We start from the raw sequence: 18073 nt of genomic DNA, 5'->3' as shown, positions 1-18073 counted from the left end.
TAAGTGGAAAGCAGAGGAGAAGGTTTGTGGATACTTTACCTGTTCCTCCCAGACATCTGACTACCATTACTGTAGTTGAATCTGACGGTCCTGTGAAGAGAAGGGAAGAACGTATCAGGTGAGTAGACGATCATTTCAGTTGGAAGATTAATTTAGTTTTAAATGGTGACTAAATATATGTTCCTGAGAATTTACGTGAGCCATAATGTTTTCGCCATTCGAGGTGGTGTGTGAGGAGAAGATGCCGTTACCATTCGACATGATTAGAAAGAAAGGAGGCAGGAATTGGAGTAGGTCTGAGAATGTGCAAGAACGATGAGGGAAATGTGGAGAAGCGATCAGCGAGCAAATACTAAGGCACTGGAGAAGCTGGGAGAGGTATTAAAGCGAGTGGGAACGTTACCTCAGCATAATACAGCCCAATGTGTAATGCCTCCGCGCTCTACTAATGATTGCTGGTATTTCAATGGTAGCTTCATCGCGCATAATTTAATCAACTCTCCGTCACTGTATGGTGCATCTAAGCATTGATTTTTCTTTGCCATTAATTCGAAAAATTTCACGGGACTCTTCTCTCCTGAATTTTCAAAATATGGGTTCTGTAATGATTCGTACTTCACTCTGTTCTGTGCTTCGCTGCACTAATATCGTGAGAGAAACTTCTCTCTGAAATCTTCCTACGATCGGCATGTCGCTGCAACATTCTGCATGGTTTCTGCGACTGTTCCTGACACGTGTGCACATATAAAGTCTAATTTGTGTGCTAGCGTCCAGTGTTCTGGTAATCCTACTCTGAATTGATCAATAAAAGTTCGTGGATGTAATGAGTTTCCTTCTCGAAATTGTTGAAATTTTCTGACTGTTAGGAAATGATCGTTGTCGTACTTCGTCATAGTTCCATATGAAATTTGTGATTCTTCGCCACTTTTGTTTCTGATCATTTCTCCCGTCGTTCTTTCCGGTTGTGGTAGATCCATTGGATATTGTCCACTGTAGCTTTCGCCTACCCTTGCGTAGTATCGTTGGAGTGGTACGCAATAATTTTCTTCCATCGGTTGTGAACTTGTAGCTGAATGCATTGCACTGTACTCTTCGTGACCTGGCTTTCCATTGTCACGTATAGGTTGGGTATCTTGTCTGGCTAACCTTGCTGCTTCATTGCACGATCCAAACTGTCTTGAAGCATACATTTGTGGTTTCGCATGTGTTTGTGATGACGTTTGTTCATCAAGAATTTAGAAACGTGTTTGTTGCTGTGCAGGCTGTCTGATTTCACGTATGTTACTTTCCGCCTGTGATTGGAATCGGAAATGCGTAATATCATCGTTAATTGCTTGTTTTTCCGGTGCTGTTACAGATACGGATATGGTTGCAGACTCTGTGCTTGTTCGATCCTGTACACTACGGTCTTCAATGGTTTGCATCATCTATGTTCGCAATTTCTGAAATTTTCGCTTCGTTTGCACTTCTATTTTGACTATGCGGGTAGCATATTTTTTTCAGCGCTGCTTTTGTGATACGTTTGTGTAACACACTGTTTTCAACAATTTCGCTCGCTGTACCTGCTGCTTGTCTAGTAATTAATTTTATCTGTTTCTCTAGATTCTTGACTTCTCCCTGGATGTTGTTACGTGATGTTTTGATCTCGTCCTGAGTGTCATAACGCAATGTTTGTACGTCCGCTTGTACCTTGTCAATGTCTGTTCTCAATTGATTGTGACCTGTTATTAAGTTTCCTATCACTTCTCGAGATTCTTTTGCCTCGCCTTCAATATGACTTAGGTGTAACTGAATTTTTTTGTTTTGTTCTTTAATCGCACGCATTTGTCTCGTGGTTTCTGCATTTTGTTTCGTCATTTCGTCACTTCTGCATTCTAAATTTTAATTTGGATCGCAATTTTCTTATTTTGTCTTGTCATGGTTTCCGTCATTAATTGTAATAATTCTGCCAGATTGGTGGGTCCTATTGCGTTTTCTTCCGACGTCCTACGCTCTGTGTTTTCGCCCAATTGTTGATTTGCAACCGGTAGCATTGAATTGGGCTGTGACACGTTTCCGCTCGCATTCCTTGTACTCTGTGGTGAGGGAGCTCTGATTACTTGTACTATAGGTTCTACGTATTCAAGACGCAAGTCAGAATAATCATCGACTGTCTCTCTAATTTCCTGCTCCTCTGTCGTATGCTGACCTAGATTTTCTGTGCCTTGGCGTACATTATCCTCGTTATCCTGCGTTATCTGTCCTACTTCTCGCGATACTGCATCGTCCGTTGTACTGTCCTCTATTCTCTGTCCATTTTCATGCTGGGTCTCTACCTCAATTCGGTCAAGGTCTCGATCTGCCATTGCTAATCTTTCCGAATCCCTTATTTTCTCTTTTAAAAGCAATTCACGCGCCCTTCTTCGCGTCAACATGCGCTCATACGATCTCACGCGTTTCATAAACTTTTTGTTCACACGACTTGACAATCAATTCACTTACTTGTTGGGTCAGAAATAACTTGTCAACGATGTATCCGCCACCTGTGTGATTGCATTGGAGAGAAAACTTAATTCTAACAATATTAAAATTCATAACTTAATTATGCTGTTGTTTCTGCTACAATGTCTCACTATTTATTGAATACTTTCTTACTATCTATCGCTGCAGCTACTGTTTTCGACTATGTATAACATTAAGAAAAAATTTTTACTACGAAAATTTTTCAGCAGGTATTTTTCTGACCTAGTTAGGCATGTGGTCGACCTTCAATCATGGCATTTTACCATCCTGGCAGAATCGCCATTTTATAACATTCATGGTGGTGTCTGTTTGTTCTATATCGTGTCTCCCTCCACTTACGCGCAACGACGCTCTGAGCGTGTTTTTTAGGGAACTGACTAGTTTGAACCTGGGACCTGTTGCTGGTAAGGAGACGCCAGACCACACATGACATGTAGAATTCAGAAGAGTTCAGTGAGACTAGCGATGATATAACCAAATACTTTATGATCTCAGGCTCAGCTCCACTGCACTCCCTGTAAAAGAATCTTAATACTAACTAAATTTAGTGAAAGGGGTTCAAGGCTTTCCTATTTTTAGTTAGCTGGTAAAATAACGTCGAAAAAGCAGTTACGTTTACCATTGGAAATTTTATTCTACTCACAAAACATTGTTTATAAATTGCACTATTGATAAAAAGGAAGTGTTTTAATACAGGTTGGTAAAAATCAACTGCGTTCAACGAAAATGTGAACGAGTATTCACTGGAATGGGTTTCCAAGTTCTACAGTGGATTGAAGGATGACCTATGCCATATCACATCTATAATCTAGGTTTAAATTAAGTTTCACAAAAGAGAAAACCACGACAATGGTCTACAGTGACCCTCTATTATCTTTAATTACTTATCTAACTTGTCGTAAATTACAGTGGCTGATGTGGCTTCTCAATAATTATATAACAGAGAAATCATCGCGTTTCAGATTTTTACTTCAGGTGGCAAATGTGAACACCATGAGCTTTAATTGACGATCGACACTAGTGTTACCAAAAAGGGGGTGTAACAGATGAGACTTCTGCAGTTGTGAGTGCAGCTTTATGCACTGTTATGCGGCATCGCGTACGTTCATTACCTTGTCGTTGGTTGGGCAGCTTCAGGGGGGCAGCGGCCGGCGCAGCAGCCATCCAGCTCGCCGCCTCGGAACTAACTAACGTCTCCTAACTTCTCATTACTACCATTTACCGAAGTTGGTTTTATAAAAAAAACTATCTGGCTCTGTTTTCATCTGACCAATCAGGGTCTCAATGTTAACCTTAAGTTCCGCCTACAAAAATTCTGTGTATCCAATGAGAAACGTTATACTTTTCGTTGTGGGGTAATGTTTTTAAAGTCTGCAACGTAACAGAGACGCGAAAAAGTCTCACGCTAAAACTTGCGGGTGGTGTGACCCTTTTTGTGTTATCGTAAGATCTGTATTGTTTTTCTGGAGGGCTCTAGCTTTTAACATGAACTGGGGGGTGGTCCTTGACGTAACAGAGACGCGAAAAAGTCTCACGCTAAAACTTGCAGCTGGCGTAGTCCAAGAGGTCAGCTGGCGACGTGGGTGTCCAGTCAGTCCCTTATAGTAGGGCCTTCTAGCTTAACACGGTTCTGCTCTCGGCTTCTGTTCTCGTTTTTCCCCTCGGAACTGCGTCTGTCGCACGGTGGGAAGGTACGACATGCATTTAGGCATTCTTGTGTTAGTCTATGGTATTCCATTTGCTCACTCGTTACTCGTATTACTTTGGTTAATTTAATGTCACGATTTATTCGGAGCTATGTGACATACTACTGGATTTGCTTATCATGTCAGGGGTTTCATGGAAGGTGTTGGATCTGTCTGACATCTTACAAGTGGCATTCCACGCAGATTGTGAACTAGGACAATGTATGTTGAAGAAGACATGCACGCTTCGACAGCTTGCTGCGACAGTCATGAATTATGTAAGAGCCTCAACTATGATCAGAATATAATGATGATCGAGGGTGAGCCTCAGCGATGTCCGAGTCACCGTATGCCCCAATCGTGAGATCACAACTCGTGGAAGCGCACACATCATGCAGTTGTTAAGAGGAAATGCAGAGGGACGCCCATGCCAAACAGAGGTTATCGGATTAGAACAGTATCTTCAGAGAGCGAATTTATATTGCATATATTCATTGTACTACAAAGCGTAGTAGTGGTAGCTAGTTGCTATGAGCAAGGAAGTCATACGGAGGGGAAGACTTATAGAGGTGTGAGGTAGTGGACTGTTGATCAATGGGACTGACAATGTGTGATATTAAGGGTGCCACGTTTCATTTACCAGCTGTTATGACATTAGTTAAGACGAACCTTTAGAGATGTTGTCCAAACAAAATTTTATCTTCCTCGACGACACCTAGGAACCAAGCTTGGACCGTTCAGTAAGTCGGATAATAGCAGCACAGAAGAGGCGGATCACTATTAAGCATTTTGGCACCAGGAAGAAGATGCTGTGATATACAAATGATTAGCTTTTCAGAACATTCACAAAAGGTTGCCGCCGGTGTCGACACCTACAAAGTGCTGACGTGAGAAAAATTTCCAACCGATTTCTCATACACAAACAGCAGTTGTGCGGCGTTCCTGGTGAAACATTGTTGTGATGCCTCGTGTAAGGAGGGGAAATGCGTACCATCACGTTTCCCACTTCGATAAAGGTCGCATTGTAGCCTAACGCGATTGCGGTTTACCGTATAGCGACATTGCTGCTCACGTTGGTCGAGATCCACTGACTGATAGCAGAATATTGAATCGGTGGATTCAGGAGGGTAATACAAAACGCCGTGATTGATCCCAACGGCCTCGTATTACTAGCAGTCGAGATGACAGGCATCTTATCCGCATGGCTGTAACGGATCGTGCAGCCACGTCTCGATCACTGAGTCAACAGCTGGGGACGTTTGCAAGACAACAACCAACTGCACGAACAGTTCGACGACGTTTGCAGCAGCATGGACTGTCAGCTCGGAGACCACGGATGCGGTTACCCTTGACGCTGCCATCACAGAGACAATGCGATGGTGTACTCAACGACGAACCTGGGTGCACGAATGGCAAAAAGTCATTCTTTTCGGATGAATCCAGGTTCTGTTTACAGCATTATGATGGTCGCATCCATGTTTGGCGACATCGCGGTGAACGCAGATTGGACGCATGTATTCGTCATCGCCATACTGGCGTATTCACGTCTCGGTCACCTCTGGTTCACATTGACGGCACTTTGAACAGTGCACGTTACATTTCAGATGTGCTACGATCCGTGGCTCTAACCATCATTCGATCCCTGAGAAACCCTACATTTCAGCAGGATAATGCACCACCGAATGTTCTGGATACACTAAATGTTCGACTGCTGCGCTGGCCAGCACATTTTCCACATGTCTCACCAATTGAAAACGTCTGGTCAATGGTGACCGAGCAACTGGCTCGTCACAATACGCCAGTCACTACTCTTGATGAACTGTGGTATCGTGTTGAAGCTGCATGGGCAGCTGTACTTGTACACGCCATCCAAGCTCTGTTGACTGACTGCCCAGGTGTATCAAGGCCGTTATTACGGCCAGAGGTGGTTGTTCTGAGTACTGATTTCTCAGGATCTATGCACCCAAACTGCGTGAAAATGTGATCACATGTCAGTTCTAGTATATTTGTCCAATGAATACCCGTTTATCATCTGCATTTCTTCTTGGTGTAGCAATTTTAATGGCCATTAGAGGAATTTTGATTTTGCTCTGCCTTGCTCTTGTGTGTTTCAAATGACGATATGTGTGAAAATACAATCCAGGGGTAGTTCGAGTTCCTGTGAAATTATAGATTAAAGGTAGAGTACTGGACTGAAACAAGATCTGAGGAATAGGTCTTCATGAGGGACGGGGGGGGGGGGGGGTCAGTATAGTGTCGTTACCCAGTCTTTTAGCAAAAGTAATAAGAAGTAATGAGAGGTTGCGTGCAGCAGTGCGGCGACACGCTGGTCAGAACAACATACTTGTAAGGGAGTTGCAAGGAACGGCCAGTCGCACTCAGCAGAAAACTGCACGGCATAGTGCCTCTGGGATGCGTAGGAACGCGGAATTCGTGCCAGGCATCACCGACCGACATCGATACCTCTCCTCAGTGCAACATTCCGTGAAGAATGGCCTGCCATTCCCCAACAGACCTTCTAGCACCTCATTGAACGTATGCCTGCGAGAGTAGAAGCTGTCATCAAGACTAAGGGTGGGCCAACACCATACTGAATTCCAGCATTACCGATGGAGGGCACCAGATATACCTATACTTTTGATCATTAGTGTATTTTTTCCTTTATAAATGTTATTCCGTGTGAAACTTCCTGGCAGATTAAAACTGTGTGCCCAACCGAGACTCAAACTCGAGACCTTTGCCTTTCGCGGGCAAGTGCTCTACCATCTGAGCTATCGAAGCACGACTCACGCCCGGTACTCACAGCTTACTTCTGCCAGTACCTCGTCTCCTACCTTCTGTGAGTACCGGGCGTGAGTCGTGCTGCGGTAGCTCAGATGGTAGAGCCCTTGCCCGCGAAAGGCAAAGGTCCCGAGTTCGAGTCTCGGTCGGGCACACAGTTTTAATCTGCCAGGAAGTTTCATATCAGCGTACACTCCGCTGCAGAGTGAAAATCTCATTCTGATTATTCCGTGTGTTTGTATGTATATACTTTCGGTACAAATAACATGTTTCCATTTTCTGAAACGCTTTTTTTCTTCATTTCTCAGCAATTTACCATGGAAAATTGATCAACAACAAGCGTTACGAAGTTTGCTTTGGGCATTAATAAACTTTAAAATTAATAGTTCCTTATACCGGCACTATACTCCAATGTTTTCTATCACGAAAAAAATCCGTATCTTCGCCGTGGCTGTATGGTCCACTGCTAACACTTCGCTATTTGACGGTGACGTGGCCTGCTCGCTCCGGTTGACGTCTCGTGTGACTCGGCCTTTATTCGATAATGAACACGTGCCAGTGACGTCACAACCTGCAGTGCAACATGATGAGGATTGGGACGTGAACGACAGGGCAAGCAGTTGCCACCCAACAGTGACCTAGAAGAAATCGCCAGAAGTTAAAGTATCCGGCTGGAAGCTGAAGAAAATTTTATGATTTCTCTTTATCTCTGGCATCACAAAGGTTGAAGCAGAACGCCGACAAAATTTCGAATATTGGTCACTTCTATTTTCTGCGTATATTGGCATAAGGCACACACAGCTTCCGCGGGCTTTCATTTCGTTTGATGTCTTGCCCGGTTAAAATTTGTATTTGTTCTACACTAAAAATATCTGCGCAACAATGGAAATATTGACGCTGTGCTCTGTTTGTCTTGTTCGGAAACAGAGCTGTTCCAATCACTCACGCTACTTGCTACTGACAACGCTGTTGTCCAGTGTACTCTCGGCTCTCGAATTTGTTTATCAGTTACGTGCTGAGTTTGTTTTCCGACAGTACTAGTTGTACATAAACAGAGTTACAAAGCAGTTTTTGGTACTTTTAACTCAGGTGTGTTGGCCGATATGCATCTCTTATATGCTTTCAATGCATATAATGGAAAGTGGCAAAACGGTGCTATACTCAACTGTTAACGCGGCGATGGCAACAACATCATATTCCATTTACGTCCGAGGCTTGCTTCACTAACCTGTCTTTCTTTTTCTACGTTGTGAAAATCGAATGTTATAGGTTTTTACTGCATGAATGTTCAAAAGGAGTTTGCTCACCAATACCAAACACCCAGCACCGTCAAATAATGTGCCAAATCACACCTGTTGTTAAACCCCATAGCGTACCTTTTCACCGTAGGTACAATTTTAAGAAAGCAAAACCTCATTGAAGATTCTGTAAACAACCTACCACCTGAACCAAGATTCTATGACAATTTCGTGAAGGCTGTGCAGTGGTGTTCCAAGCAATTGATCCCTAGAGGATGCAGAAGCAATTATGTTGAAGGCCTTACGCCAGAATTAGAGGACCAGTTGCAGCAATACCTGACACTGTTTGACGCAAACCGTCTATCCATGGAAACTATCAGTGCGGGCGAGCAGCTAACCGAGTCACTAGCTAACACCAGGAGAGAGAAATGGCTGAGGACAATAGAGGAACTGGACATGAAAAGGAGCAGTCAGAAAGCCTGGACACTCCTTAAACGGCTCAACAATGACCCGAATTTCTCTCCAGGACATGCTCCCGTCACAGCCGACCAAATAGCCCACCAGCTTCTCAAGAATAGGAAACCCGACACCAAAATCAGGAAGTCGGAGACCAAAATAGACAGTATAGAACACCAAGAAAATCCAACTCTGACCACCCCTCTCACAGTGGCAGATCTGGACAAAGTCATTGCGAAATGCAAGCTAAGGAAGGCCCCGGACCTGGACGGGATTTTTGTTGAACAGATTAAACACTTTGGTCCCAACGTTAAACAATGGCTACTGAAACTGTTTAACAATTGCATGGAAACTTGTCAGATTCCCACAATCTGGAGGAAGGGTAAAGTTATTGCCATTTTAAAACCAGGCAAAAATGCTGAAGACCCCAGGAATTTTCGACCCGTATCACTTCTCTGCCATATCTTTAAAATCTTTGAAAGAATACTCCAGGATCGCATCTCCAGGGCCATAGAACCCTACCTAATCCCCCAACAAGCAGGTTTCCGCGCAGGGAAAAGCGCTACATCTCAGGTAATTAACTTCACGCAGCTAATTGAAGACGGCTATGAGAACCGGAAAATAACCGGTGTCCCCTTTATAGACTTGACATCCGCGTATGACACCGTCAACTAACGTCTGCTAATGAAGAAGCTGTATGCCATTACCAGGGACTTTAAATTCACATCCACAGTTAGAAGTCTGTTAGAGAACCGTAGGTTCTCTGTGGAGTTCCAAGGGACGCATAGCAGGTGGCGGGCCCAGATAAATGGTCTCCCTGAGGGCAGCGTACTGGCACCCTTACTTTTTAACATATACACCAATCATCAACCACTGCCAGCTGGTACGGAAAACTATATCTACGCCGATGACCGTGCTATGGCCGTACAGGGTGACTCCTTTGAGGATGTTGAGACAAAGCTCACGGATGCGCTAGACATGCTCTGTCAGTACTACGCCGACAGTCAACTCAAGCCTAACCCTAGCAAAACTCAAGTTTGCGCCTTCCATCTCCGTAACAAGCAGGCATCCCGTAAGCTGCGTGTCTTCTGGAAGGACACACTCCTCGATAACTGCGTTAACCCCATATACCTAGTAGTAACCCTAGACAGGGCTCTGACGTATAAACAGCACTGTATTAACACCAAAATGAAGGTGAGCGGCAGAAATAATATTCTTCGGAAAATTACGAACTCCTCCTGGGGCGCAAAGCCAGAGGTAGTGAGGACCACAGCACTAGCAGTTTGCTTCCCAGCAGGCGAATATGCAAGCAGTGTCTGGTACAACTCTACCCACGCTAAACAGGTCGACATTGCTCTGAACGAGACCTGCAGGCTCGTCGCTGGATGTCTAAAACCGACGCCAACAGACAAGATCTACCATCTTGCTGGGTTTGCACCTCCTGCAGTGCGAAGAAAAACTGCAGCCTATAGTGAAAGAGCGAGGGCTGAGATGGCAGAGAGCCACCTCCTCCACAAAACTCAGCCAGCCACCAAACGCTTGAAATCTAGACGCAGTTTTCTCAGAGCAACCGAAGATTTTAGCGACCAACCTGGATCTAGGGTGGAGAGATGGAAGCGGTCGGGAGAAGGGCACTGGATGGAACCAAAGGAAGAATTGGCACCAGGTTACGATGAGGACTGGGTGGTCTGGAGATCACTAAACAGGCTACGCAACAACACTGCACGGTCAAGAGATAACCTTCTGAAGTGGGGATATTCTACTACATCTAATCTCTGCGACTGTGGAGAGGTGCAGACGACCCAGCACATGTAAACTCCTGGAAATGGAAAAAAGAACACATTGACACCGGTGTGTCAGACCCACCATACTTGCTCCGGACACTGCGAGAGGGCTGTACAAGCAATGATCACACGCACGGCACAGCGGACACACCAGGAACCGCGGTGTTGGCCGTCGAATGGCGCTAGCTGCGCAGCATTTGTGCACCGCCGCCGTCAGTGTCAGCCAGTTTGCCGTGGCATACGGAGCTCCATCGCAGTCTTTAACACTGGTAGCATGCCGCGACAGCGTGGACGTGAACCGTATGTGCAGTTGACGGACTTTTAGCGAGGGCGTATAGTGGGCATGCGGGAGGCCGGGTGGACGTACCGCCGAATTGCTCAACACGTGGGGCGTGAGGTCTCCACAGTACATCGATGTTGTCGCCAGTGGTCGGCGGAAGGTGCACGTACCCGTCGACCTGGGACCGGACCGCAGCGACGCACAGATGAACGCCAAGACCGTAGGATCCTACGCAGTGCCTTAGGGGACCGCACCGCCACTTCCCAGCTAATTAGGGACACTGTTGCTCCTGGGGTAACGGCGAGGACCATTCGCAACCGTCTCCATGAAGCTGGGCTACGGTCCCGCACACCGTTAGGCCGCCTTCCGCTCACGCCCCAACATCGTGCAGCCCGCCTCCAGTGGTGTCGTGACAGGCGTGAATGGAGGGACGAATGGAGACGTGTCGTCTTCAGCGATGAGAGTCGCTTCTGCCTTGGTGCCAATGATGGCCGTATGCGTGTTTGGCGCCGTGCAGGTGAGCGCCATAATCAGTACTGCATACGACCGAGGCACACATGGCCAACACCCGGCATCATGGTGTGGGGAGCGATCTCCTACACTGGCCGTACACCTCTGGTGATCGTCGAGGGGACACTGAATAGTGCACGGTACATCCAAACCGTCATCGAACCCATCGTTCTACCATTCCTAGACCGGAAAGGGAACTTGCTGTTCCAACAGGACAATGCACGTCCGCATGTATCCCGTGCCACCCAACGTGCTCTAGAAGGTGTAAGTCAACTACCCTGGCCAGCAAGATCTCCGGATCTGTCCCCCATTGAGCATGTTTGGGACTGGATGAAGCGTCGTCTCACGCGGTCTGCACGTCGAGCACTAACGCTGGTCCAACTCAGGCGCCAGGTGGTAATGGCATGGCAAGCCGTTCCACAGGACTACATCCAGCATCTCTACGATCGTCTCCATGGGAGAATAGCAGCCTGCATTGCTGCGAGAGGTGGATATACACTGTACTAGTGCCGACATTGTGCATGCTCTGTTGCCTGTGTCTATGTGCGTGTGGTTCTGTCAGTGTGATCATGTGATGTATCTGACCCCAGGAATGTGTCAATAAAGTTTCCCCTTCCTGGGACAATGAATTCACGGTGTTCTTATTTCAATTTCCAGGATTGTATAACTGCCCTGAATGTCCTTCACACTACACTTTAGAGGATCTGATGTTGGCAACCCCAAATGCTGTCGACGCAGCCCGCTTATGGGCCAAATGCCTATAACATTTTGTTTCTGTGCACACATATGTATATATATATATATATAATTTTTTTCTGTGTGGTATTCATTTCTTTTATGTTCCTGTATCCATGGTGCTTCTGACACGAATAAAAAAACTGCATGAAGATACTTCCACAGGAAAAAGGTAACTGGGATCACAAACCTAAAAAGTCGTAGTTGCAATACTACTCCGTAATGAACCACTTGAAATCATGTGTCCCTCACATGTAAATTCCCATAAGTATACCTGAACAGTCTCCAAAACTAGCCCGGTGTTTACGGGTTTACCCTGTAGATTGTCTAGATTATATTCATGACCAGGTAGAATTGTACGTCTACAGTTAATAGCTTTGCTATCCTGACACCCCGCACGCTATTACACCCCCTCACGCACGTGAACCGCAGTGAAATTGCGACCTCGCTAGGGCGAGGAAAGTATTGCTCTACAAACGTGTCTAAGGCTTAAGCTTGCCAAGCGGCAGTCATGGCGTTTGCGGTTTGCCCACCTCACACGGGAGCGATCCTGTGTATGACAGAAGCCGCTAACATCGCAGACTCCCCTGTCGACACCGCCCGTAATTAAAACTTGCCGCCGGTCCCAGCGACAGGGCCAGCACTCCATGAAAATAGCGTAATAGCCGTAAGTCTCTAGCACACAAGCGCCAATGGCTGAAGCTCTATGAACCTTCGAATATCAGTAATGGGTTCTCCGAAACTTTTCTGTCAATTTCGGTTAACTGTGAACAAGGAATAGTTTAATAATTAAAAAAAAATTAGATAGAGGTTGTCAATGTTGATACCTTTTTGACGATGGTGACACTCGAGATGGAGCATTCGCCTCAAGTTATTTTAGGCAAACCACGAAACACATAACTCCGGCTGGCTTCTTCGCAGTGCGGGTACAGTATCATAAGTGCTACGTATTCCATTCGACAGATATTTATGGAAAGCGTTTTGTTATACGTGTGGTACCACATTTCTTCGATTTTTATCTTGCACAGTTTTACCCTTAATACAGTCGAACATCTTTTATGAAAACGGATAGAATTCTTGATGATCTGCTTTCAGCCGATCGGTAATTTCGCCCCATACGTTCCGTTATACGCCGGGGGGCATCTACAGTTTGGGGCAAATAAGAATGGCGCGGACGAGGGGATAAGACTGGACGTGATTGGAAATTGGAAATTTGTGGTAAATTGCAAATTATACAGGTTGAAAAGTATTTAAACCGCCAAACTCTGAGAGGTTGTAAGGGACATCAAAACAAATATTTTTCCCTAATGTCTTTTTCTCCTATGAGGAGTATTTAAACCCGTAGAGGAAGATTTCTCTGGCGGCAGATTAATGAAACCAACATACACTTTTCCATTTATTATGACCAAGAGACAACACATTAACACAACCCAATTTCAATTACAGTAGATTTTCAGAAACGCCTCCATTGACACGTAAACAAAGGTTACACCGTCGGATCATGTTCTGTCTGACAGGGGCAAAAAGCCCAGGAGTATCCTGAATTGTTGCTGCTGCTGGTGCTATCCGGGCAACCACGTCCCCTTCTGATGCAACAGGAGTTGCGTAAACAGGGTTGCGCATCTCTCCCTACACAAAAAAGTCCAGAGGGGACATATCTGAGGATCGAGCAGGCCATGATACAGGACCATCTCTGCCAATCCACGTTTCTGGGAACCGTCGGTCCAGGAATCGATGCACACGACTACTGAAATGTGCCGGCGCCCAGCTATGTTGGAACCACATGCGTTGTGTTGTAGGGTGAAGGAGGTCTTCCAGCAATTCTGGCAATGCTCTGGGGAGAAAATTGTAATAGTGCCTGCCATTTAATGGCCTAGGTAGCAGATACGACCCAATTAAACAGTCCCAACAACACCAACCCACACATTAACGAAGAACCGCACTTGATGAGCGCTAGTAACTGTGGCATGTATGTTATCCTCACTTCAAACAAGCGAATTGTGCATGTTGAAGACTCCATCACGCCCGAACGTTGCTTCATCGGTAAGCAATACAGAGGATGGAAATGTAGGATGCATTTCACACTGTTCCAGGTACCACTGCGAAAACTGTGCTGTGGGTGAGAACCAACTGGTACCCGGTTGTGTACACGCTATAAGTGATATTGACGTAACAATTGTTCTATAAGGACTGTTCTTACATTCGTCTGATTCGTACCTAAGTTACGTGCAATTGCATGAGTGCTGATTGAAGGATACCGCTCCACATACTGCAAGACAGCTTCCTCAAATTGCAGCGTTCTTACCGTGCGACAGCGTCCCTGTCCAGGTAATCTGCTAAATGATTCGGTCTCACGCAGACGTTGGTACACAGCAGTAAAGGTCGTATGATGAGGGATACGGCGATTAGGATATTGTTGATAAACCCGATGGGCAGCTCGTCCGTTGTGGTGTGGTACATAGTGTGCACCAACAATATAAGTGTACTCACTTCAGATGTATCGCTCCATTAGTAAACAGAGACAATGCACTACTAGACTGGTAGACAGCAGTTGCCTACAGCTGAAGAGCGTAATACGGCCTCCACAGGTTTAAATAATCCTCATAGGAAAAAATGATATTAGGGAAAAATATTTGTTCCGCTGTCCCCTGCAACCTCCCAGAGTTTGTCGGTTTAAATACTTTTCACCCTGCAGACTGCAGCGATCAGCCGTCCTTTTTAAATTTTATTGTGCAGATCTAGATTTCGGCTAGAAGCTAGCCATTCTCATTGAAGTGTGGATGAAGCCCCACCAACACGGTATTACATGCACTGAGCGAAAATAATAGTGCATTGAGAATGGCTAGCTTCTGCACAATAAAGTCAATATAACAGTCGCTGACTGCAACAGCTTAGTGAATAGAAAGTAACCTGATGAATTTGTGGTAAGGTCTTATGGGACCAAACTGCTGAGGTCATCGGCCACTAAGCCTGCACACTACTTAATCTAACTTAAATTAACTTACGCTATGGACAACACACACACCCATGCCCGAAGGAGGACTCGAAACTCCAACGTGGGGAGCGGCACGGACCGTGACAACGCGCCCCAGACCGCGCGGCTACCCCGCTTCGCTGGACGTAATTGAATGGATATAATCACAGACCGTGGCGCTCTCATCACGTGTACGCCAGCCACGTGATCCACAACGGTTCAGAAGGTAGTGCGGGCAGTGTCAGAGTGAGTGGAGAAGTTAAAAGGGGACGATGGTAGTCACTGTGAAGGAGCAGGTGTCCGTTGTGGAAAGTTACGCGACAACAAACTCGTGGACACAGTTGGTCACTTGTTTGTACAGAAAGCCGGCTGTAGTGGCCGAGCGGTTCTAGGCCCTTCAGTCCGGAACCGCGCGACTGCTACGGTCGCAGGTTCGAATCCTGCCTAGGGCATGGATGTGTGTGATGTCCTTAGGTTAGTTAGGTTTAAGTAGTTCTAAGTTCTAAGGGACTGATGACCTCGGATGTTAAGTCCCATAGTACTCAGAGCCATATCAACCATTTTTTTGTACAGAAGTTTAACTGTATCAAAGTGCCATCAAAGAGGACCATGCAACGCTCAGTCCTCATTAGTCCGATAATGGTGTCAGACAAGATCTGCTTTGAACAAGTCAAAAAACATTCCGAAACGTGCCTGCATAACAGAAAATGTGGCTGCCGTTCACCAGAAAATGCTTCAGAGTCCTACCAAAACCAACCCGATACATGTCGCAAGAAACCGGCGTATCACGTGAATTATGTGGATAAATACTCCACCTGGACTTGCAATCTGGTCGCGGCCGTAGCTGGCCACCCAGGTCACCCAGGGTGCGATAACGTAGTGTGGGGAGCCGTCAAGTCTAAGATGCATCGCAAATCCCCCAGAATCTTCTGGAACTGCAGCAGAACATTGCGGACGACATAGTAGCAGTTTCAGCAGTTTAGATTCGATCCGCCTTCAGCAGCTTGCTCACCACGGACCAGAATTTCCAAGAGAGGAATGGTGGTCATTTTCAACATCTTCTATAGTTAGGAAAGCACTGTATATTCTTACCTCTGCTGTGATTTTTTGTACCGTGGTACTATGTTCTTCGGTCCAATTTTATTTTCCTCGCTTTGTATGATAGAAACTGTATATAGCCATACTCCGACCACTTCTGCCTCCAACGTGGCCCTACGCAAAACTGGTGCTAATAGCATAGGCACATAGGGAACACACAGGACACAGGTCTCTAAATAAACGAAATTGGTGGGAAGTTCAGAAAACCGTCCCAAAACATATGTGCTACGAAATGCCACTGCTTCCTGTGCATGTACCCCGACATCAATATGGGATATGATCACCATGCACACGTGCACAGGCCGCACAACTGGTTGGCATACTTTGGATCAGGTGGTCGACCATCTGCTGGGGCATAGCCTCCCATTATTGCACCGATGCCTGTCGGAGTTCCTGAAGTGTCGTAGGAGTTTGAAGACGTGCAGCGATACGTCGACCGAGAGCATCCCAGAAGTGCTCTATGGGGTTTAGGTCTGCAGGGCAGGTAGGCCGTTCCATTCGCCTATCTTCTGTTTCAACGTACTCCTCCTCTGTGCGGCCATACGTTATCATCCATCAGGAGGAAGGTGGGACCCACTGCTACCCTGAAAAGGCTGTCATACTGGCGGAAAATGGCGCCCCGATACATCTGACGTGGAGGGGTGTACGTGCACCAATCATAACCCCACCACACACCATCAAACCACGACCTCCATACAGATCCCTTTCAAGGACATTAAGAGGTTGATATCTGATTCCTGGTTGACGCCAGATGAAAACCCGGCGAGAATCACTGTTCAGACTATATCTGGACTCGTCCGTCAACATAACCTGGGACCACTGTTCCTACGACCATGTACTGTGTTCTTGACATCAGGATTTACGGGCTCTCCTGTGGCCAGGGGTCAGTGGAATGCACCTTCCACGTCTCAAGGTGAATAAACCATATCTGTTCAGTCGTCTGTAGACTTTGTGTCTAGAGACAACCGTTCCAGTGGCTGTGGTAAGTTCCCGAGCAAGGCTACCTGCAGTACTCCGTGGCCGTCTGCGGGCACTAATGGTGAGATATCGGTCTTCTTGTGGAGTTGTACACTGTGGACGTCCCACACTGTAGCACCTGGACACGTTTCCTGTCTGCTGGAATCGCTGCCACAATCTTGAGATCACACTTTGTGGCACACGGAGGGCCCGTGCTACCACCTGCTGTGTTTGACCAGCCTCCAGTCACCCTAGTATGCTACCCCTCATAACGTCATCAATATGTGTTCTTTGAGAAATTTTCAACACACAGTAACAAATAACACGTCTGAAAACGCCTGCATACTTCCAGCAGAGAGTTGTTTCATCATCTATCAGCATTATCCCTTATTTATGAGCGTGAGTTTAGTACCCACGCCGAGCACTAAAAGCGCACCGCGTGTTTGGCAACAGTACAACCGTCAAATACAAGCACGTCATTAAACAAGCCAACCTCCAACAGGTGTTAATAGAAGCTCAGAATCAACCTTACTCAGAGACCTTGCTCAGAATCAGCGCGAGCACTAACGACGACGGCGCTGCATTTGTAGCACTACGATGCACCCGTGGATCAGATGCTCACCAAACACCGCGCAGAAATCCTCCCACCTGCCACCTGTTTAAGACGCTTCTCGACTGCAAGCAGGCAGCACAAGCTCGTGCTTCGAGACTTATACCAGCTGCGTCCAGCGGCACATCTATGGGACAAACAGACCTTACAGCCGTCACCCTCGGAGCGTTCGCCTCCTCCGATGCTGCATTTCACTCGACTCTGTGTCCCTGGAACTGGCATTCTTCTATGCGAACCTGTACCTAGCAGTTACCGTCGTGACCTCCGTCAAGTCGGACTACTGTCGCGGTGGACTGTTACCATGACATAAGTCACGACAGCATCACGACAGTCTCCGGTTTCATCACTTTCCATACCAAATCGGGAGAATGCTTTGAGTTATGTCAACTAGAATCCACATGGTACTGAACTTTTTTCTATATGTACTATGTTCTATGATGGATCAATTTTTGTTTGCCATGAG

Source organism: Schistocerca gregaria, chromosome 7 (assembly GCF_023897955.1).
Source record: "Schistocerca gregaria isolate iqSchGreg1 chromosome 7, iqSchGreg1.2, whole genome shotgun sequence".
NCBI classification, from domain to species: domain Eukaryota; kingdom Metazoa; phylum Arthropoda; class Insecta; order Orthoptera; family Acrididae; genus Schistocerca; species Schistocerca gregaria.
The sequence above is the reverse complement of the archived record's forward strand: the minus strand, read 5'-3'. Positions refer to the sequence as shown.